This window comes from Platalea leucorodia (genome assembly GCF_965183815.1).
Source record: "Platalea leucorodia genome assembly, chromosome: 13".
NCBI lineage: Eukaryota > Metazoa > Chordata > Aves > Pelecaniformes > Threskiornithidae > Platalea > Platalea leucorodia.
The window spans coordinates 5,220,663-5,226,520 of NC_138835.1; positions in this window are offsets into that span (position 1 = coordinate 5,220,663).

The following is a 5,858-nucleotide window of genomic DNA, read 5'->3' on the forward strand; positions in this document are numbered from 1 at the left end:
GCCTGCGTGGGGCGGGGCGGGGCCGGGGCACGTGCGCGCTGGGGCCCGGCCGCTGCGGGCGTGAGGCGGCGCCGTGCGCGGCTCCGGCCGCCTCCGGCCGCTCCGGCAGCGCCGGGCTGGTGGGGCCGGGCCGGGCCGGGCCGGGCGCGGATCCGTCTGCCCGCGGCTGGAGAGGGCCCCGGAGCCCCCTGGTGCCTGGGCTGTCCCCAGAAGCTGCCCCCCGCCCCCGTTCCCCTGGTACCACAGTGGGCTCCAGAGGCCTCCTCTGCCCCGGAGACCAGAGTGAGCCCCAGACCCACACCAGGGCAGGCTCTGGCGCCCACCACCACCAGTGCTAGGACAGGCCCTGGTCCCAGTACCAGAGCTAGCCACGGAGCCGTTGTGGGCACTGACCAGGCAGCACGCCCCGGCCCGCTCCCTTGGGAGGTTCCCTGAACGATCCCATGAGTTTGTTAGCGCGAGCAGTTACTCTGTGGCGTACGGACTCTGTGCTGCAGCAGGACCAAGGGCAGCGTACAACTGAGCCAGGCAGGCCTGCGCTGGTGAGATGCCACACGGGCAGAGCCAAGGCGCAGCGCCTGAGTTGCACTACCTGCCTGGACCTTGGACTTGGCTGTGGCCTGTTCCTCTTTCCAGCCTGCAGCTGGTTTGCCAGGTGCAGGGCAGGAACAGCACGGGCAGGCCTGCTGCACCCTGCCCCCGGCCACAGCCAATGCCCGCTGCACACGCAGGAGGCAGAGCCCTGCTTCAGCCTTTTCTGAGGGTCATGCGCACATTTGCTCCTGTTCTAACATCTGAAATAGTTTTTTCATAAGCCTCAGCCATAAACTGTGGTGAACTTTGCAACCAGGGCGTTATACACCTTTTATTTGTGAAATATTTAGAAGTGAAGATTTCTTCATACTTACCCATAAATTCTCAGTGAATAGTTTTGCAATGTTTGAAATAATTCTCACCCTGGCACCCCAACTCACAGCGCTCCCCATAAATGAGGTTCAGTATTTGTTATCTGAGCAGCAGCTGGTCTTCAGTGACCAGTTCTACAGTGAACAGTCCACGTGGAAAGACAGAAGTCCCAGTAGGAAACCTGTAACCCTACAGCCCGACCACGTGCAAGTAATAGCATTTGTGTTTGATCTTCGGAGTGCTGCAGGTGCACCAGCACACCTGATACCATACTGTATGGTTCTGTAAATCAAAAGGTGCCCAAAGGAGTAGCACGTCCGTTCCCCTGGGACAGGTTCATCTAAGTCAGTCGTGCTTTCATTCGCTTACATCACCACCAACCTTTTTGTCACGGCTCAAATGCACTGGCTCACAGCAGCAGGACAGGAGTTTGGGCTCTGGCGTTCCTCTCCTACTCATCTGAGACACCAAGGTTGTATCGCTGGCAGACTGCAGCTTCTGCATGGTCCTGCATGCCTGCCCCTGCCGACAGGCAAACAGGGGATTTCCCAACAGCCCTACGTTATACAGTGTGACCTAAGGGCAACAAAATGCTCCAAATGTGCCTTGCGTTAGGTGTCAGCCCACAGCCTCCCTAGCAAACCTGATCATCAGTTTGTCAATTATAATCAAGGTCTTTATGTACTAACCCGCAGCAACCCCTACACATAAAATGTCCTTCCTAAATGAATGAGCAAGGCCAAAACAAAGACATAATTTCATATAACTCCCACTCATTTCAGCTCCAGGCATACTTCCCTGGGAAGGCTGAAAGGGACCAACACCTGACTACAGCTAAGCCAAGGAGCGGGCGGCGGGAGCTGACAGTATTTATTAGATGAGGACAGATCAGCTCCACCTAGCGTGAAGGTCCTTCAATGCTTGTCAAGATATTCTCAGTTGTTTATAACCGCATAAGGAGTGCTTAAAGACAAGTCATGCTAGCAGCATGGTTTGCCCTGACCCTCCGATTTAGGAGATTAATACCTGTATTACACTACATCTTAATGTATAAGTAATCAGTGCCTTGACTACTCACAGACACCCTGGTCCTTTCGTTGTTGTTGTCACTGGTGGATTTGGGACACCAGATGGCACAAGACAGGCACAAAATGGAGGGAATAGGATGAAGTGAAGAAGAAGGAACAGAAAAAAGAACAGAAGAGTACATAACCCACTACCTAACAGAGCGCATGAAACACTAACAGGATGTTATTCATGTTCTATATTCTGTGACTGTTTCATTTACTGTAGTAGTTCAAGTAAGGAAGTTCTGGGTTGTAAATTTAAATCTCTCACAGTCACTGAAAAGCTGTGAAACTCAGGGAAAACAACACTTTTTAAAAAAATGTGAACATGACATTTCTTCAGAAATATATTTAAAAAAAAGATTGAGCTTCCTGGCGTGGCTAGGAACACGTACACACATTTCAAGACTAGGAGAAAACATCAGTCTAAGCTTCTGTATAATACAGGTGATATTTCACAGAGGTACTCCATACAAAGCCAGTCAGTTGCTTGACTGGGGCAATTTATGTATTTTGTGCAATTTTGGTAGTTTTTTTAATAAAAAGAATGCCCGTGATTTGTTGAACAGGATTCTCACTTGACAGTGCACTGGGAGTATCTGTGCTGAGTGTGAATTAGAAATCTACAGAAAATGAGGCTGTTTTTCACAGGACTTCATTTGTCACAGCATGTAGAAGATGGGTATCAAAAAGTGGCAAGAATGGTCTGACAATTAATGCAGCACAGTGGGAGCATGGAGAATTGGGTTCTATCCCTACCATAGCACATCATCCCCTTGTGGTGCTGGCTCAGTCCCTTAGGACAGGACTTGCATGAGTGATTGTTAACTGCATACTCATTTTCTAGGTCTCCATGACAAGCATCCTCTGCTCTTTCCTATTCTTTGACCAATGTTCTGCCAGGCTGTGTGGACTGAAGTCCAGAGTACATCACTGACCTTAGAAATTGCAGCACAATGCCAAATACTCTGGCAAAACAAACCCTGCATGTCTCAAAGTGGTACCCACAAACAATGAGAACATTTGATGTTATATCCTGTACCTCAGTTCACCCTTTCCCATAAACTGCAGACAACGATTTCACTTTCCCAAAAACTTACATACACACTGCAAAAATAAATTCATTTCTGCCTGTGGAGCACTATGATATTGTGGTGGCAGCATTCAGGAGCACCCTGAATTAGGAAACTAATGTTATTTTACCCTGCATAGAGGTTTGATGAGGAGTGAAGAAGAATCCCATAGTGAATGATGCAGATGAAAGAGGCGTTGTGTAACTACGGCTCCAGCTAGCACAAGCCATTCTGTGCAGTGAGGCGGGTACGGTGTTTGATGATCCAGTTAGATTGTATCATAGTAAATGTCACAAGGTGCCTAATGAAGGTTGTAACCGTGATGCATCACTGGTGTCTTCTAAGTAAAGTGCTTTGCTCTGTAGCCTTACCGCTTGTGAGGGCCCCAGCCAGCAGCTGAAGGCTGCAGCAGCCTTCTTACGTGCACGCCGGATGACTCACACTGCTAATTTAGCTTAGCAGGGGTCCCATGTGGACTAGAGCCCTTGTTGTTCATGCCTTAAATTGGCCTTTAATATAGTGCTGTTACGGGTAGCATAGATGTACACTTACAGCACTCACAAATGCGCTACAGCTCATGCTGCAAGTAAACTCTCCCTACCTGCCTCAGGCATAAACTCTGAGACATGTACTGCCTCGTGTGTTTGCACAAAGTCCTTCACAATGTGATTTCTCACTCACTGTCATCTTGTGCAGCAGTACAGAATAACACCACTAGGGATCTAGTTCAGTTAATACTATCTCAATCCACAGCAACTTTTATATTACTGTAGCAAGCATTAGCATAATGATGATAATACCATTTGCCCCACTGCAGCTAACTTTCTCCTCCCCTGTCCTCAGTGAAGACTTCTGCACTTTACCAGGTTCTGATTTTGTGATTATGGTACCATCCAAGTTCCATCATTAATCGCCCAACAGAGGGCAGAGACAGCCTTCCTTTTGACTTCCCTGTGAATGAGGACTACCAACATTTAAATAAGAGTTTGGTATGATCAAGCTGGTGCCTTTTGGGAGGAGTAGGGTTAGTCCAAGGGTTAAAAGGAGGCTATGTTTTTGTTGCAAGAACACTAGAAATTATTTACTTGTGAACATGCTGTCTGTATACCCAGTGTGAACACGAACTGAAGCAAGAGCTAGAAGATAATAAATGAACTGGTGTGAAGGGAAGTTTGGACTAATTTTACCTCTTGCCTCTTATTTTCTTTATACCCCCAGCAAGAGAAAAAACACCAGGTTTTGTTTCTTAGAGGAACCCTGGGCCCAGCCTGTTACACAAGAGGCTGGTTCAGTCCCTGAGAGCCTGAGGCTCTTGGGTTGGTGGTAAGTCAGTACAACATCATCGTCTCCTCCCTCTCACAGTTGTAGCAAGCATGAGCGTAACATGAACTGAGGACCAAGCCCTGAGCCTTGCAGAGCAAGTTTAACCAAGTAAAACTGGGAAATTATGAGCACTGCACCTGGTATGTTAATGGCATGCAATGGGACTGGTCCAGCAACCTTCCTGCCCCTTGCTGTTACTTACCTTAAGTTTGCAATTCAGCTGCCCAGTTATTTAGTGCACACCGAGCATAAGAAAGGCTGGATAAAATAGAGTGAATGAGCAAGATTACTACTCAGCAAGGGATATTCAAAGCCTGGGCCTGTTAGCTTCCTTGCACTCCAAGACCAGAGGTTTGGTTCAGAGTTCTTGTTCAGAAGCGTAATGCTGCAGCTCCAAGGGACAGACGGACTTAGCGAAACACACGACCTCTTACTCAACAGGATTGATAGCTTGGGTGGTTTTGTTCTTTTTAGTGGAGGGCATTGGGGTATCCTGGTACGAGGGACTACATAAGGTAAAGAAGGTACAGACCCCTGAAGCTGATAAAGACTCTTAAAGAATTCACAGTGGAAACCAGTTCATTAGCTTTATTTGGCTTTGGCTCAAGCCCCAGCTATTTAAATCATACCTTCTCCCTTTGTATTAGTTTTGACAGTACATAGCTTTTTATCAGCATCTGTTCAGCTCTGAAATGCAAGCTGATTTATACCAGAGCAATTTGCAAGGAGGTAAACCACTCAGAGGATGAGTCAGCCTTTCTGATGTAGATAATTTACAACTGTATAAATGAGGGAGGTTATCAGGGTGGGACAGGCACAAACCCAGGTCCAAACAAGATAAAGGCTCCCTCTCTACTAGCATCTCCATTTCAAAAACTCTTCTCAGAGAGCCTGGCAGAAGCAGGCATCCAACTCACACTGACGCTGAGCAAATGCATGCGTTCCCATCCTTTAAGAGTCCTAGATGCAGCATCCAGAGAGCAAAGCTGTAACTGGGATCCAAGTGGTGCCTGTGGGTACCCTGCGTATCCGCCATGCTGCCTCACCATGGGCCCAGCTGACCTGAAGGTTGCTTGCAAGATCTCTGCATAGACAAGACAGAGCCATCAGTTAAAAAATGCATGGTGTGTTTCACATATCCCAGCACCAGCATGTCATGTCTTTTTCTGAAAACTCCCCAGCAGATTTACAGTATCATGTTCTTCAGTCCCAGCGACAAATAACGTTCAGCCTTTTCCATGGGGAAGAGAGGAACAATTTTCCCAGCATCTTGTCTTTCCTTTAAGACATCTACATATCTTGGTTGTGTCATTTCCGTTCTCAAGACACCTAATCACTCCCTCCCAGTTCTCTGATTATGCACTGTAGAGCAACTGAGTAATAAAATACTTAATTAAATAGCCACGTCTTTGTTTTACCCTTTAATTAGATTACTTAGAAGTAATAATAGCTTCTCACTAACCTGAGGGTTTCGTTCATTCCTTCTCCA